The sequence below is a fragment of the Dromiciops gliroides genome, chromosome 3 (assembly GCF_019393635.1).
Source record: "Dromiciops gliroides isolate mDroGli1 chromosome 3, mDroGli1.pri, whole genome shotgun sequence".
Taxonomy (NCBI): domain Eukaryota; kingdom Metazoa; phylum Chordata; class Mammalia; order Microbiotheria; family Microbiotheriidae; genus Dromiciops; species Dromiciops gliroides.
This window is the reverse complement of record NC_057863.1, coordinates 305597338-305615848: the sequence shown is the minus strand read 5'-3', so window position 1 is coordinate 305615848 and position 18511 is coordinate 305597338. Positions and strand designations below refer to the sequence as shown.

Here is an 18511-nt window from a genome sequence, read left to right as displayed (position 1 = left end):
AGGGTCACACAACTAGTAAATGTCTGAGGCTATATTTGAACTCAGATCTTCCTGGCTCCAAGCCTGTTACTCTATCCATTGCAGTACCTAGCTGCTCTAGCTTCTATCTTAAGTGGGAGAATGGAAACTATAGATCCCCAAACCATCCTCAGTAGACCTTTAAATTAATTGTGGCTCTAATGGGGAAGGGATAGAAGCTGTGTTATAGCCCTTGTTTGATATAATGTTTTGTTAAATATAAGATGCATATTGCTACTCTGAATTTCTGCAGGGATTTTTCATTTATAGAAACAAAAGTGGGTTGAGAACCTGTTAATTCATCACTATTCTGAATACTTCCTAGGATTCAGAAAAATGGTAAGTATTACTTCTTCCACACTTGAAAGAGAGGGAACCTCTATAGAGATAACAAACTTCCACTGAGACAGTTCACCTGAATTTAATAATTTCATCAACACAATTTTCAATGGCAAACATCAACACAATTCTTTTTATTGATTTTATTATTGTTGTTAGTCGTGTCTAACTCTTTGTGATCCCATTTGGGATTTTCTTGACAAAGATAATGGAGTAGTTTGTCATTTCCTTCTCCAGCTCATTTTATGGATGAGGAAATGGAGGCAAAGCAGGGTTAAGTGACTTGCCCAGGGTCACACAGCTAATAAGTGTTAGAAGCCAGATTTGAACTCAGGAGCATGTCTTACTGACTCCAAATCCAGTGCTCTATGGACTGACTATACCACCTACCTGCCCAACACAATTCTTTATATTTTGTCAAATATTTTTTAAAAATTCCTGAAAGTAAAACGTTCTCTGCTACATATTTTACCTCATGCAGGACCTATTTTGAAGAGTTATCTTTATTGATTTACCCATTTTGTTTTGTGATGCAGACACTCCCTTCTTACCCTTCAAGGATATTCACTGATAGTATAAGTCACTTTCCACTTTTGTAGTTTATCAACTCTATAGCAAGGGAGAATATGTGCTTTAACTAATATTACAGCACCAAGACTGTCCACTATTTGACCTGGGTTTTGTTGTTATTGGCCCACTGTTTCCCAACTTCAGTTTTCCTTTGTTTTAATTTATATGTAGCAAAAGAGAAGACCAAATATGCATAGACCTTACTTTATTCTGATAAATTACCTGGAAGTCGGAATGGTCCCTCCCTCAGAGTAAGGGTCTACAAGAGTCATCAACATCATCAATAAGAAGATACTAGTAATGGAAAAAATAATCTGATTTATACTGATTGATGAATAAACACTTGGTACTCAGCAGCACTGTCAGGATATTCATAATAAGGTACAGTATCATATGAGACTGAGTGAAGGAGGTGGCAGATTTGATTCAAACTGCAGCCTGAGAACACTTCAGTCTCCTAGTTACTTGACTCATTTTAGTATTTACTTCATAAAAAAAGGGACAAGCAGACCGTCACTTAGGAGAGAGGCCTTGCCAGTCTACTTAAACCTTGACCCCTCCCCACCTGTACTCTTTAATACCCAGTGACACTGACTTCCTTGCTGTTTCTTAGACAAAACACTCCAATCCCAACTCTGAGCATTTTCCCTGGTCCCTGGAACACAGGCCATCCTCCTGGCTTCCTTCAAGTCCCAGTTAAAACCCCACCTTTTTACTGGAACATGTCTTTATTTACCATTTTATTTTTTTCCTTCTAAGTTAAGAACAATTTTTAACATTCATTTTTTAAAAATTAAGTTTGGAGCAGCTAGGTGGCACAGTGGACAGAGCAACGGCCCTGGATTCAGGAGGACCTGAGTTCAAATATGACCTCATATACTTGACAGTTACTTGCTGTATGACCCTGGGCAAGTCACTTAACCCCAACTGCCCCCCCCCCATTTAAGATCCAAATTCTCTCCCTACCTCTATCCCTTTCCCCCTCTCTGAGACAACTGAAACAATTTGATATACGTCCTGTCATTAAACATATATTTCCATACTAGTCATGATGAAAGCCCATCTTTTTTTTTTTTTTTTTTTTTTTTTGCGGGGCAATGGGGGTTAAGTGACGTGCCCAAGGTCACACAGCTAGTAAGTGTCTGAGGCTGGATTTGAACTCAGGTACTCCTGAATCCAGGGCTGGTGCTTTATCCACTGTGCTACCTAGCTGCCCCCATGCTACCTAGCTGCCCCCGAAAGCCCATCTTCTTAAAGAAAGCCTTTCCTGATGACCCCCTTAATTCTAGTGTCTTCCTCCTGAGGAATATATTCAATTTATCCTTGTATATCACTTGTTTGTACATAGTTCTTTGCATGTTACCTTCTTTACTACACTGGGAGCTCCTTGAGAATAGGGACTTTTTATTTTGCCTTTCTTTGTATTCCTAGTACTTAGCACAGTGCCTGGCACATTTATTTATTGACTAGCTGATTGACTGACTGAAGAAGACCTATGGTTATAGCAGCCTATTCCTTTTCAGTATTGTATTTTCAGGTACCCAGCTGAAGAGATTGTTTTCCTGAGTGAAGTCTGTCACAGAGAATATTATTGTGTGATTTAGGTGTATGGGGGTAGTGCCCACATTGACAAAATCTTGGATTTATTTTTTTTTCAGTATTCAAGTTTAATGTAAAAGGAGAAGCCAAAAACTCATTAAAGGTGAGCTCTCACTAAAGCACTGAGGTTGGACAATGATATCCCAACTCATACTTGCTAGGGTAACACCATGAAATAGCACTGCTGTGTTTTAATATGCAGGGAACTCCCACACTATGCCATGCGCCTTTTATGTGGCATGCTTCCTGTCCTAAATGAACTGACATCCTAAGGTAGCATTACACATGTCACAGAGGTAGGACAAAAATAACCAAAATAGGAATAGGGACTGGACCTGTAAATACAGGTATTAGGAATGCTTGGGTGAAGAAAGTCCCTCTACTAATACACATTGGTCCCTTCTCAGACACTTGGAGTCTTAGAGATTTGCCTGAGGGCACAGATTGGTTAAATAACTTGCTCCCAGAGTTAGTGTGTATGAGAGGCAGAATGTAAACATAACTCCTCCATGGCTATAAGGTCAGCTCTCTGTCTATTATGCCAAGTTGATTTTCTTTTTTTTTCCAAGTTGATTTTCAACACACAGTTATTCTTTCTGAAGGCAAACATTCAGATTTATTAAGAATTTCTGTCTTAAAGCAACTGAAAGTTTGCAAAACCACTTTATTCTCAACCACTCCATGATTTAAGTATATATTTTTGGCATTTAAGGGAATATTTTATCTCATCTTCACTCACTTCCTCCTGTAATTTTCCCTTAGGCTCGGAAAATACTTAATAAAGTGAAACATCTTTTTTTTTTTGCGGGGGGGGGGGTGCGCAGGGCAGTGAGGGTTAAGTGACTTGCCCAGGGTCACACAGCTAGTAAGTGTCAAGTGTCTGAGGCCTAATTTGAACTCAGGTCCTCCTGAATCCAGGGCTGGCGCTTTATCCACTGTGCCACCTAGCTGCCCCAAGAGAAACAACATTTCTAATATCTATGTGCCCAAGACAAGGCCAACAAGGAACCACCATCACCTTTCTCTGTAGCTCTAGATACCAATTAAAAGGAGATGAAAGGGAATGGTAAATGCCCAACAAAGATTTCTAAGCTATGTGACCCACCTTAGATCACTTAACCCTCCTGGGTCACAGCTTCCTCATCTACAAAATTAGGTCCCTTCTAGCTCTAACATTGTATGATTCTATGATTTTGGAAAGCTGACAGTGTTAGATTAAGAATTATCCTCAAGAATCACTAAATCAGGGTGACTACTGTAGAACCCATTGGCTTGGGAGACTTTGGGGGTTACCATGCTACCAGTTCTGGGTAATAACTGAGAAAAGAAGCTTTGATAGGGAGCTGCTGAAAACAAAAAAGGGCCTAAGTATTTTTTTTTTAATTTAAATGAGGCAATTGGGGTCAAGTGACTTGCCCAGGGTCACACAGCTAGTAAGTGTCAAGTGTCTGAGGCCGCATTTGAACTCAGGTCCTCCTGACTCCAGGGCTGGTGCTTTATCCACTGTGCCACCTAGCTGCCCTGCCTAAGTATTTTTATAGGTTGTTTTATGTATATAATCAGTTCATATGCCATCCTCTCACTCCTAAGACCTAGAAAAGTGGTCAGTCATTGCCACCCCCCTCCTCTTTTCCTTCTTTCCAACACATCCACAGAAATTGTTGGTGTTGGTGGGAGAGGGGAGATCATTTGTGTGATTTGCCCCAGGTATACTCACTCATCCCCACCATGGAGAGTCTTTCTACCTAGGGTGATAAAGGATAGTGAAAGGAACAAGGTCACCCACTGAAGCTTACTTAGGGGATGATCAGAAGACTGACCCATGCTACACCTTCCAGTCCATCTCCACATGAAAGACTGGAAGGGGAAAGAAAGATGCCTCTAAATATAGTCAGAAGCTAGGTGGGCAAAAAACCAGAGAGCATGAATGATTGCCAGCCTCTTTCCCATGTCACTGACATCAGAGTTAAAGGCAAATAGGGAGGGGACCCCCAAACTTACTATTCTAACCTCCAGTTTTCAAGTTATTGAAATTTCTCTCATTGCAGACATTTTATTTTGGAAAAATGCCAAAATACACTTTTAGCCATATTTAAGTAACTGAAACATGAAAAAAAAAACCCTATTAAAAAAAAAAAGCCATATAAACCATAACCAGATGCTCTCAAATAGCCCTTTCCGTGTCCATAGCACCTTCTATTCAGTCTGGGACTCATTTTATTCACTCCTGGACTGTAGCCGCATTAGGGAGAATATAGCAATTATGTAGGAGCCATGGCAATGCCACATAACACCTCGAGACGGGAAGTAAACAGGAACAGCATATCCGATTCTCCCTCGCAGTAGGTTTGCATAACCTTGGCTGTTATAATACCTAAGATTTTCGGAAAAAAAAACAAACGGGAAGCTGGCTCCAAGTCAACCAACCTGCAAGCTGAAAATGACGTCAGGGCTAGGGTTCCCATAAAAAGCACAAGGTCACAGGTGATCAAGCAGACTGGGATTGAGGCTGCATAGCTCACCTGGAAGATCACACTTCTTTGTAGCTCTGGTCCAATTAACATTGGGCAAGGGCATTGGCTTGGGGGAAAAGTGGGAGAAATAATTCATGAAATGGCGCCCAAGTTGCTTGTAAACACAGTTCTGTGGAAATGCTAAATGATGGAATAAAAAGTTAGTGTGACCCTTTTCCCCTCACTACCATGAGTTCCTGTAAGCCCCTGGATTGCCGTCAGAGTCTTCTCTTTAATTGATTTTACTAGGACCACCCTGCCTTAACTTGAGAGACTAAGGGAGCAGAGGAGCCCTGCTGGATGTCTGCAACTGGAAAGGTTCAAAGTGATTGTTTTTGAGCATCCACTTTGGCAAATTCTTTCATTTAATGATGTCAAGATATTTGGGATTAAAAGAAAGAGTACTACACATTTAAGACATACTATCATGCTTATATTACATGATGCCTTTTTTTTTTTAAGAAAAAATAAGAACATCACATCGGGCATCAGGGGAAAAAAGGATGGAGCCATAGTATAGTCTAAAGAGAGTTGGTTTTGAAGTCAGAGAACCCGAGTTCGAATTCTGACTCTAGCACTTACTATCTGTGTGACTCTAGGCAAGTCACCTCATGTCTGGGCTTCAGCTCCCTCATCTATAAAATAAAGGAGTTGAAAAAGATGACTCTTGGTAATGTCAAAAATAAATGCAATAAAGGTAAAATGAGATACAGAATCAAAGCATAATCAGTTTATTAACAGTGACATGTACCTCCTGGAGTCAGGAGGACCTGAATTCAAATCTGACCTCAGATACTAGTTGTGTGACCCAGAGCACGTCACTTAACCCTGACAGCTTTTCAAACAACAAAAAATCCCAGTGACACATATAACTTAATAAAGTGATTCAAACTGGCCTTTTCAGTGAGGTCAGTAACCCCAGTGAGAAGGGGAAGATCCTTTTTATTGACACACAGGAAAAAAGGTGGGGTTTGGGTGGCATCAAGTCCATGGGAAATCTGGGTTCTATCCTTGCTTTGACCAGTAGTTTCCAAGAAGACCCTGCATAACCTAAAGGTGTCTAACCTTCCTTGTTCCAAAGACATTTTTGTGGCACTGTTCTTGTAATCTCTCAACAATGCCAACCCTCTTTTCCTGAAGTTCAGTGTTCTCTGTATCCAGCCTATACGCTGTCCTGCTGTTTCCCAAACCCATGCTCCATGAAGAATCCCCCTCTGCCAGATGTGGAAAAATTGGAACACTAATGCATTGTTGGTGGAGCTGTGAACTGATCCAATCATTCTGGAGAACATTTTGGAACTATACCCAAAAGGCTATGGGACTGTGTATACCCTTTGACCCAGTAATACCACTACTAGGTCTATATCCCAAAGAGATCATAGAAGAGGGCAAAGGACCTACATGTACAAAAATATTTATAGCAGCTCTCTTTGTGGTGGCAAAGAACTGGAAACTGAGGGGATGCCCATCAATTGGGGAATGGCTAAACAAGGTGTGGTATATGATTGTGATGGAATATTATTGTGCTATAAGAAATGACAAACAGGACAATTTCAGAAAAGCCTGGAAAGATTTATTTGAACTGATGTATAGTGAAGTGAGCAGAACCAGAACATTGTGCACAGTGACAGAAATATTGTTGGATGAAGAATTGTGAATGACAACTATTTTTTAGCAATACAATGATCCAAGACAATCTCCAAAGGACTAATGACAAAGTATCGTATCCACCTCTAAAGAAAGAACTGATATTGAACACAGACTGAAGCGTACTATTTTTCACTTTCTTTCATTTTTTTCTTTTATTCAAGTTTTCTTATACAAAATGACTAATACGGTAATGTTTTACATAGCTGCACTTGTATAACCTATATCTGATTGCTTACCCCCTCAGGGAGGGGGGAGGGGAGAGAGGGAAGGAGGGATAGAATTTGGAACTCAAAATATGTTTATTATTATTTAAAAAAAGATTGACTATGAAAACAACAACAACCAGAATTAGCCCTGAATTTCAATTCCTTGACCTTTAATTTAATAGTGCCTCACTTTATTCACGGATCACCTAGTTGGTCTGAGCTTTTTCTAGACCGACAGTAGTTTTGGAACTTTAGAGTTGGTTTTACTAGGAAAAGAGGGTTGGTATTCAGGTGTAGCTAATCACACCCCTCTCTGACAATTAAGGAATGCCAATTGTTTTATGGGACTCATCTGCCTCTTATAATCTTGGCCAGGAAATCAGAACCACCAAGCTGGTTGTTCCTTTGGGGGAGATCAAACCTCTCCAAATTGCACAAGGACAGGCAAGGACAGGTGACTGGCTGGATGGCACCATTAACCTGGTGCTGACTGGGATTCAGACAACAAGCAGATGTCCCCAGGGTTAACTGTATGAATGATAATGACATTCCTTTCCATCTACACCTTTAAACTAAGTCTGAGGGAAAACTGCATTCTGAGGAAGGTGAGTTCATTCCACATACTAACTCCATTATAAAAATCAATGTTGCATAAAATCAACTACCTTGTAAAATCAAAGTAGGAGAAATCAGAGGTAATAGTCATTTTTTATCTTTTCACAGTATTCTGGCTAATTCAGGGTACAGATCTATAAGGTCCCTTCCAGCTCCAAATTTCAGATCTTATGATCTGTTAATGCCTGGATTCCAGAGCCAATCAGAAACTGGGGGTGGGGTGTGGGGGTGGTTTACAAGCTAGAATTATTGCTTTCTTTTCTTCCTCACTTCCTCAAATTATTACTGCATTGTTGAAAAGTGGTATGGATAGAGAGCAAAAAGATTTGTGCAGTAAGACAAATCGACAAGGCAACTGGGAAATAATATGCCACCAGGAAAGCATTAGGTAATAGTATCAGAATAGGATGCTTTAGAAATGTCTCATTGCTGAAGCAGCTGACCCTTGGTATTCTGGCTCATTGAGGGTACATGAAATGGATCTTGAAACCTGTATCAAAGTACAGATATATACAACCCAAAGAATTAGAGGTTCAATTTCTCATACTAAACAGCAGCAACAACAAATCATGAATACAGTTTTTAACTGATTAAAAACTGAGGATATTTGCAATATCTGTTCTTGTAATTCTGAAATACTGAGCTCAAGCATATTACATATTCATTCTCTTTTCCCTTTTTTTGTGGGGGTGGGGAGTGGGAAGGAGGGAGAAGCATTGTGGTTAAGTGACTTTCCTGGGGTCACAGAGCTAGTAAGTGACTGAGGCTGGATTAGAACTCGGTGCTCCTGACTTGAGGCCAGTGCTCTATCCACTGTACCAACTAAGGGGCTCCTTTAGATAAGCATTTGTTACTTTGCCACAAACTACATTAAATATCCTTTAAAATAATAAAAAAAAATCTTGACCCTGGATATTAATGAAAAAGCATTTATTATTAACAAAACAAGCATTTTCATAACACAGGACAACAATAATTATTGCACATGAAATTGCAAATCTACCATGTACAACTTGCTATTCCCTCCGTGTGTGTATATATAAGAATATACATCTATCTCTCTCTATATATATAGATAGATAGATAGATAGTCTTACCTCTTTATCATTTTAAAATATGAGCAGTCTTATGCCTTCTGAGTACTTACCAAGTGTTCTTTGGTAATCATAGTTATTGAAAGTCTAGGGGAGAAAAATATAGTATTGGACTTGCTTGATCTATTTACATCCATGGTTGGAAAAGGGCTTTGCAAAATTGGGAATGACTTGGACTAGATCTAAGAACCAGTGAGAGTATTGTACAATTCTAGGAGGTGTATTGTATTTTTGTTTCATGTAATGACTCAAGATGACCTCAGTTATTTTAACAGCATGGAGGTCCAAGTAAAACTCTCTAGTTTAAGTAGAGCATTACTATGAAACACATGGATCATGTGTTTTACTTACTAAAGCTCATAAAAATAAGAACACTGAGGAGACGATTGCAATCAGAGAGGGACAGAGAGAGAGAGGAAGGGAGGGATGGATTAGGGTAGAATATTGTTGCTATTGCATCATTTTTGACAGGTTGTTCCAGACATATTTCAGGCTTTACAAATGAAAAGAGAATGTGCTCACTCCTTAGAACAGAGGATCAGCAAATAATTTGCTTATGGGTAATGGAGAATCAGCTGTATTTTCACAAATAATCCATTTATATTTCAGCAAGTATATCTTCCTAGCTAAGTGTTGAATGAATACCATTTCACAACTACCTCTAAGCTCCTTGTGAGAAAGAGACACTGATGTGATAGGCAAGTAAAAGCAAAGATTCAAAGGCTTAATTTCCGAAGTCGTCTAGTAATTTACCCCTCCCCCCTTTAATTTTACAAAGAACAAAATTGAGATAAGTCATTTGGTCAAGGTTTGTTTTTGTTCAGTTGTGTCTGACTTTTTGTGACCCAATTTGGGTTTCTTTTGGCAGCAATACTGGAGTGGTTTGCCATTTCCTTCTCCAGCTCATTTTACAGATGAGGAAACTGAGGCAAACAGGGTGAAGTGACTTGTCCAGGGTCACACTGCTAGTAAGTGTCTGAGACCAGATTTGAACTCGGGAACATGAGTCTTTCTGACATTAGGCCTGGCGCTCTATCCACTGTGCCACCTAGCTGCCATGGTCAAGGTCAATACTTCCCATAGCAGAGCCAGGAATTTGAATTCAGGTCTTTAGAATCCAAATCCATTTTTCCCCATCTACCATTCAAGTTCAAATTTAAGTACAATATTTGAAAAACAACAGATCTTCACAATACTTTAGGTAAGGTTATTAAAAAAAAAAGGGTGGGGGAAGGCTCATGCTCAGCTTAGTCCTATCATCCCCATGCAAAGTAAATAGAAATTTATGGCTACAAGGAATAAAATTATTTACCATATGCCATTCAAATTATGCACTAAAAAGGTCATTTATAGTGCATTCAATAAGGCAACAGTGCAGCAAAAAGGAACAAGGTTCCTTCTAGGAGGTTTCTAACCCTGGCTAATATCTGCACATGCATCTTGAAATGACCTTCTGGACAGTGTCTTCAAAAGCTGCCTGCCAAAGAGGGTGGTATTGACAGATGTGAATTTCAGCTGACACATTCATGTGCACACACATAAACACACACACTGCGTGTACCTGTCATTACTTGTCTACTCTGGGCAGACAGCTAGTTGCTTCCGAGTGTCTTCCCACCAGAGCTTGGTCTAATTAGCTCTTTTCTTCTCTTAAAAACTGACCGGCTGAGGGGTCAGTGTTCTGAGAAGGTCCTCTGCCTTCAGAGCATGAAGAGAGTTGGACAGAGAGTGAGGGGGGTTATATTTAGTGTTTGGTCCCAGGCAGGGTCAGGGTCCTCACTGCCTCTCCTTTGCCCTGCTACTGTTTCGGGTCTTGGTCTGCAAAGTCCCTTTGTTTTGGCAGGTGGCAGAATAAAAACTGAGAAAGGATCAAAAAAAAGAAAAAAGAAAAGAGAAAAGCATCGCACTTGGCTGCAGGAAACCGTAGGATTCTTCTACCTGCAGAGACAACCTTATTGGGAGTTCTGAGGAAAAAAAAAAAAAGAGTGGTCAGTTTCTTTTAGTGCAAGATTGAGAAACTGGACTCTGGAGTGATTAAGAAGAGAGAGCTGCCAGGAAATAATCGAAACCTTCAAGAGAAGGCATACAAATAGTAAGGTAAGCTTGCTTTATTCCATGTTTATTGTTGTCACTGAGAAGCAGGTGGTGGTATTCTATTTCCCTGTAATCTGGGAGATGGGAATTGTAAACACTGCTCTCCAGGAGGGAGCTGGGCTCGACTTATTTTTAGCAGTCTCAAAATAGATATGGTAATTGTCAGGTATGACATATAACTTATGATGAACCGGATTTAAAGGAAGAAAAGACACTTGAAAAAAATGGTAGAAATGCCATGTCTACTAAATAGGTGACTTCTATGTTAAATGAAATAATGTTGTACTAAATGAAAATTGGGCACGGGCATACCTTGATTTATTGTGCTTTGCTGATATCGTGTTTTTTACAAATTGAAAGTTTGGGGCAACTATGCATTGAGCCGGCCTATTGGTGCCATTTCCCCAACAGCATGGGCTCACATTGTGTCTCTTTGTCTCATTTTGGTAATTATCACAATATTTCAAACTTTTCATTATTATTATATCTTTTATAGTGACCTGTAATCAGTGATCTTTGTTACTATTGTAATTGTTTTGGGGTGCCATGAGCTATGTCCCCAAAAGACAGTGAACTTAATTTAAAAATGTTGTGTATGTTCTGATGGCTCCACTAGCTCATCTCTCTCCCTAACCCTGGGCCTCTCTATTCCCCGAGACACAACAATATTGAAATTAGGCCAATTAATAACCCTACAATGACCCCTAAGTGTTCAAGTGAAAGGAATAGTCAACTGATACAGCAAACTTCATTGTTGTCTTATTTTAAGAAATTGACACGGCCACCCCAACCTTCAGCAACCACCACCCTGATCAGTCAGCATCAAAGCAACATCCTCCACCAGCAAAAAGATTACCACTTGCTGAAGGCTCAGATGATGATTAGCATTTTTTAAAGCAATAAACTTTTTAAATTAAGGTGTGTTCATTTTTTTAGACATAATGCTATTGCATACTTAATAGACTACTGTATAGTGCAAACATAACTTTTATAAGCACTGGGAAACAAAAAATTCACATGACTCGCTTTATTTGCTTTATTATGGTGGTTTGGAACCCAACTAGCAATATCTCTGAGGTTTGCCTATACTTAATTTAAACCTTACTTCAAGGACTCATGAAGTCATCTATGGAGGTACATTTCACTAAACTAGAGAGAACCACTCACTCTGCACACTTCCCTTCCTCTTTACTGGAAACACTTTACAAGTTGTTGCCCCTGAAAAAAAGAAAAAGTCATGAGCTTGTGATGAGCTCTCTGATAATGAGAGTCTTTAAAACTTGGCTAGGTTGATTCTTGAACAAGTGATACAGTCTAGTGTCAGGTCTCTACTCAAAGTTTCTTTATCTTGCTAAGATCTACCAGAGCTTGCACTCTTGTGGCAAAGCCTTCCAAAACCCAGGGTCACTTCCAACGCACAATAAGCAATCAGAATAGGAGCTAAGTAAAAATAATGGTTTAAATTACAGGACATATAGCTATCTTTTTTAAAAGAGGAAAGTATAACAAGTAAATACTTATTTAGTTTAGGGAATAATGCTTTTTTCATCTTTGGTAATATTAAATAATTCAAAACCATGACTAAGGTTGAAGCTGGGTAGCTATAGTAGGTGAGAAATGCATAGGGTGGTTGTTATCATAAAGGTGGAGCCATATCTTAACAATATTGTAGGTTACAGAAAGCTGCAAAAAGTCAACAATAAAACTCAACAATTCAGTAATGGATCGTATTCTTTTTTTTTTAGTTCCATTTATTCTTCTCTCTCTACAACTCATGCCCTTCTCTTTACTTACTCAGTTGCCATCCTAATTCAAGTCCTCCTTACTTCTTGTCTTAATAATTGGAAAAACATCCTAATCAGTCTCCTGGAATTTAGTCTCTCCCCTTGACAATCCAGTTTCCACATCACTGCCAAATGATGACCCTGAAGAGGGATTTGCCTGTGTCACTCAAAATCTTCATTGGACTGGCCTTGAGGATAAAATACAAAATCCTTGGCTTGGCTCGAACCCTCCTCAGTACGGCTCATACCTACCTTTCCAGTCTTTATTTCATATTATTTCTTTTTATACGCACTCTAGTCTAGGCCAATGGGTCTACTAGTTTTTCCTGTGCATACCTCTATTTTTGTATAAACCACAGTCTATGTCTGGAATGTCTTCCCTACTCATCTCTGCTTCCTAGGTATCCTTTCTTCAAAGCATGGCTGAGGTGCCCCCTCCTCTGTGTGGTCTTTTCTGATCCCCTGAGGTGCTAGTGCTTTCTAATTCTTATATTAATACACTAATATTACTTTGTACTTTGCATTTAATTATCTATGTACATATCACATCACTCCAGTAGAATGTAAACTCTTTGAGGGCAGGGCACAGTCCATTAAAAAAAAAATTATACAGTAGGCAATTAACATAGTATCTTGTATGTAGCAACAGATGTATAAACATCTGTTGAATTGTACTGAATTGTTTGGTGTTCTGATGAAAAGGCCTGTCAACAAGGATTTATTAAGTACCTACTATATGCCACTTCTGAGAAGGGGCAGTTGTCAATGAACAAGCATCTGTAAACGTAAAGTATGTTTTAAAAAGAAACAAATATAAAAACATACTTGATTTGGGAGGTAGAACCTACCCAATATTTCCTTAATCATCTTTCATTACTCTCCCTCTGACCAAAGTCTACAGTATGAAATTCAGAGGCGTGCAGTAGAGTAACTTGCTGAAGGCTGGTAAATGATGATACAGCTGAGTTGTACTATGATTTATTAAAAAGAAATCCCCTTTTGCATGGGTGGAACCCTACAAACTCATGTGGCCTGTAGGTGTCATGTATGCTCAAAGGGAGTCCTCGGTGACCAAGATTTAGGTATTTCTGCAATTTTGAGTACCTGGCTGAGACACAAAAATAATAGACTGAGGGCTGAGGATAAAGATACAAGAATAAATACAGTCCCTGCACTCAAGGAGCTTACGTGCTAATAGGGGAAGATAACACACAAAAAGGGAGCTGAAAGTGAAATTGGCTACTTCTGGAAGTACTAGATTGCCCTTCAAGCAAATGCTCTTTGGGGATAGCTGGACCAACTGGAGTTGGAAGTATATTCCAAATCCAACATCATGGAGTCTTTTTTTCCCCCATTCATAATAAGTGATCAATAATGAAATATTATTCTTTTATGTCAAGAACTACAGTCCTGTGTGACTCTCATGCAAGTCCTATGATCATTTCTTGAAAATCCAAAAATTCTTTAGATGTTCAGAAGTATAGCAAAAGTACTGTGACAATCATAATTTTCATGGCCTTGTGCCATTTCCATTTCCCTTAAGACAAGGATGTAGGTAAATTAAGTCAGCTCTATTCAGAATAGTTTCCCAAGTGACTTTGGCCTTTTCCATAATTTGAGCTTTTAAGAATGAAAGTCAATGAAGAAAAAAGCTTTCAAATACATGGGGAAGAGGGAAGAAAGGTAAATGTCGGATACTATGAGAATGCAAAATGTTTTCAGCAATTTTATGTTAAATTCTATGTGAAATTGACTTTCCTTTTTTAAATCATGTGCCTGAAACATCTTACTTAGTAGTCAACATCTGGTTCTAGACTGGATAGTTAAAACAGCAGTTCTCCAAGTGGGATCCAAGGATCCCTGAATATTCCTGAGACCAAGTATAAAAATACAAAGGTTTACAAAAATACTAGCATAATAATAATGATAGGGCAGCCAGGTGGGGCAGTGGATAGAATCCTGAGCCTGGAGTCAGGAAGAACTGAGTTCAAATCTGTATTCAGACACTTACTAGTTGTGTGACCCTGTTCAAGTCACTTCACCCTTTCTGCCTCAGTTTCCTCATATGTAAAATGAGCTGGAGAAGGAAATGGTAAACCACTCCAGTATCTTTCCCAAGAAAACTCCAGAGAGGGTCATGAAGAGTCAGAAATGATTGAACAACAATAAAATTAAGAATGAGCTTCTAATATGAATGTAAATCACTGAAATCATCTCTTACACCCTCTGACTTTACCAATGAATAAAACAAGAGTCTTTCTCTGTCTCTCTCCCTCAACTAGACACTGTGCCAGACCGTGTGGGAGATAAAAATAACAATGAAACAGTTCTTGTCTGTAGGAAGCTTACATTTTTTTTGGGGGGGGGACACCTCACAAACATGCATGTCATGTACATATGTCCATCAGAATATATTCAAATTAAATATAAGGTAATTTGGGGGAAAGGTATTAGAATTTGGGGGGAATAAAAAAGTCACGTAGGAGGGGGTGTATGAGCTGGGCGTCTAAGGAAGTTAGACATTCGACATGGAATTTTCTTCCTGGAAGGGAAGTCAAGAACTAAGGAAAACATCTTCTTCTTTTAAATCTCGTTATTCTGTTCCTGTGACCCATGGACAAAGTTCAAGGAACAAACTAAATACTGAATAGGCATTCTAGTACAAATACTCTAGTACAAACACTCCTTTTGGGAGGCTAACATTTCTTTCTAAGGCTACAGGACGTTTAGACAAGACTCTTAATAACAAGGTCTCCTTCTCCAGAAGACGGAACAAGACAGGAAGTCCCCAAGGAAGACGGAAGATGAAAAGTACAACTGCTTCCATAGTTGTTTGGGCCTCAAACCTGTGCTTTCAGGTTCAAATTTGACAGGAGTTAAAGATGTCTCTTAATGATCTGTCTGACAGAAAGTCATTGCGTGGGATACATGAAACAGGTCAAACACCTGAAAAAACAGCAGTGACCAGCTCACCACCTTCTTGAAGAGATTTCTCCAATAGTGATGTGTGTGTGTGTGTGTGTGTGTGTGTGTGTGTGTAGGAGTAGCTTCAAAGCTATTTTTTTTTTTTCCAACTAGGGGATTAGGAAAACCTTAAAGAGACTGTGGAGTGGTGGTAGTAGCTAATGGTATGTGAGTTCTGCAATTGTGGCGATTTTGCCTCTTTTGTATCTTGGCTGTTTTCTTGAAAGGTCCTTCCTTTGAACGCTTCAAGGAAGGCCAAAAATTTGGGTTCATTTCTTTTGGATGAAGGAGTGAATATGGTTTGGTGATTGTCCTCATGAATCTCTGACATGATTTATCAACCAGTTATCCAATAAGTACATGGATAAAACAAGGATTACTCTTTCTCTGCACTATTATTTGACACTGTACTAGAAATGCTAGCTATAATAATGAGATAGGAGAGAAATTAAAAATACTAAAAGAAAGCAAAAAGGAGACAAAATTACCTCTTTTTTGCAGATGATGATCTGGTTTACTTAGAAAACTCTGAAGAAGTAGTAAGAAAATTGAGATGTAGCAGCTTAATTCAAGTAGCAGGATAAAAAATTAAACCATGAAAATCACTGGAATTATATATAATGCTTATAAAATCAAAGGGGAAACAATGAAAAAGAAATTCTATTAAAATAAGTTCAGCTTGTACAAAGTACATGGGAGTTATCTATTGGGACACACATAGGCCATATATAAATACAAAACATTTGTTACAGAAATAATTCTATAATAAGAGAGATAGAAAGGGAAAATACTGAAGCTAAAGCTTAAGTACTTTGGCCACATAATGAGAAGACAAGACTCTTTGAAAAAGACTGTGCTGTTGGGAATGATTGAAGGCAAAAGGAGAAGGGGACCCCAGAGGATGAGATGGACAGATAGTGTCACTGAAACAACGAATATGAACTTGGACAGACTGAGGCACAATGGAAGATAGAAAGGCCTGGCATGCTGTGGTTCATGGGGTCATGAAGAGTTGGGCACAATTCAACAGCAGCACTGTACCAAGCAAAGAACTATGCACAAACAAGATACATACAGGATAAATTGGAGATAAACAACAGAGGGAAAGTACAAAAACGAAGAGGGATGTGGAAAATTCCTATAGAAGGTGGGATTTTAGCTGTGACTTAAAGGAAGCCAGGAGGTGGAGATGAGGAAGGAGAAATTCCAGGAATGGGTGACAGTGAGTAAAAATGTCTGAAGTCAGGAGATGGAACGTCTTGCTTGAGGAAGATCAAGGAGGCCAGTGTCACTAGGTAGAAAAGAATGTGGGAAGGGGGTATGAAGTATAAGAAGACTAGAAAGGTGTTGGGGGGTGGGGGCAGATTATGAAGGGCTTGGAACACCAGAGGATTTTTATATTTGATCCTGCACAGAGAGCCCCTTGAGTTCATTCGGTGACAGGGTCAGACCTGTGCTTTAGGAAGATCACTCTGACAGATGGATGGAGGATGCATTAGAAAATGGGGAGAGACTCTTGGGGCAGCTAGGTGGCACAGTAGATAAAGCACCGACCCTGGATTCAGGAGGACCTGAGTTCAAATCTGGATCAGACACTTGACATGTACTAACTGTGTGACCCTGGGCAAGTCACAACCCCACTTTTGCCTCACCAAAAAAAAAAAAAAAAAAAAAAAGAGAGACTCTTGCCAGAAAGACCAACCAGCATGAGGCCTGCACCAGGATGGTAGCAGTATCAGAGGAAGAAAAGGGATGGATGTAGGAGATGTTACAAAGGTAAAATTGATAGGCCTTGGCAAGAGATTGGCTATAGGGTGGGGGATGAGACAGTGAGGAGTTGAAGATGATTCCTCAGTTTCAAGAATATGACCACACCCTGAATAGTACTAGGGAAGTTTGGAAGGGTAGAAGTTTGGAATTTGGGTAGAAAGATGAATTGCTTTAGACATGCTGATTTTAAGATGTACTGAGGGTATTCAGTTCAAGATGTCCAATAGACAGTTGGAGATGGGAGTCTGGAGGTCAGCAAAGAGGTGAGGGTTGGATAAACAGATCTGAGAATCATTAGCACAGAGATGACAATTAAATCCACGGGAACTAATGAGATCATGAAATGAAATAGTTCAGAAGAAGAGACCCCAGGATAGAGCCCTGTGGGACACTCACAGCTAGAAGTTATGGCCTGGATGAAGATACATCAAAGGAGACTAAGAAAAATTGGTCAGGGAAAACTCCAAGGTTGTGAATCATAACTGATTTATAGATTTATTGAGATATCAATCAAACTACCAAGGGGTTACTTTATAAAACTAGACATTTTAAAAATGATTTGGAGTAGCAAAAAGTCTTCAAAAGAATGAGAGGAAATAATGGGGGGAAAAGTTATAGAGAGCATCTTATAATACCAGATCACAATTATATTTTAAAGTGGTAATCATCAAAGTTATTTGGCCTTGTTTAAAAAATAGAAAAGTAGATCAGTGGAACAGAGTAAGAAGAGTAAGAAACAAATGAATGTGGTAGCCCGGTGTTCTCTTAAATCCAAGAACACAAATTCCTGGGGGAAGGACTTGTGGGAAAGCTAGAGAGCAGTTTGGCCAAAAAAAGAGAGAGAGAGAGATCGATCGATCAGTATCTTATACCACATACAACCAATAAGTTCCAAATTGACAAGCAACCCAAGTGAAAATGTCACATATTTTCATATTTTTTTTAAATTGAATGGAAAAAGTTTTTTTTTTAAATAACGATTGTTACAGGGGAAATTCATAAACAAGTAAAGGACAGAGGACAAAATACAAAGTAGACAATTTTGATTATATAAAATTTAAAAGCTTTTGTATAACCAAAATTAATGTAATTTAAATAAGAAGAAAAACTGTAATTGAGAAAAATCTTTTATATTTGAGATTTCTGATAATTAAGACATATAGGAAATTGACACCTTAGGACTAAAACTATTCTCTAACAGATAAGGATATGAAGTTTTAAAAAGAAATGCAAACTAACAACATAGATAATTTTTTAAAAAATGCTCCAAATCAGTAATAATAATAAAATTAGAG

At 38.9% G+C, this 18511-nt stretch overlaps 2 protein-coding genes across 4 annotated transcripts in view; one reads left to right on the top strand and one right to left on the bottom strand.

Annotated features, from left to right (window-relative positions):
• CMSS1 (cms1 ribosomal small subunit homolog) overlaps positions 1–18511 on the bottom strand; it is a 416392-nt gene that overhangs the window by 50097 nt on the left and 347784 nt on the right. The gene's annotated exons all lie outside the window — the stretch shown is intronic.
• FILIP1L (filamin A interacting protein 1 like) overlaps positions 10171–18511 on the top strand; it is a 348713-nt gene continuing 340372 nt past the window's right edge. For all 3 annotated transcript variants that reach the window (XM_043994136.1, XM_043994135.1, XM_043994138.1), the window contains exon 1: positions 10171–10701. The gene's annotated coding sequence lies outside the window, so the exon portion shown is untranslated. The remainder of the gene's footprint in view (positions 10702–18511) is intronic.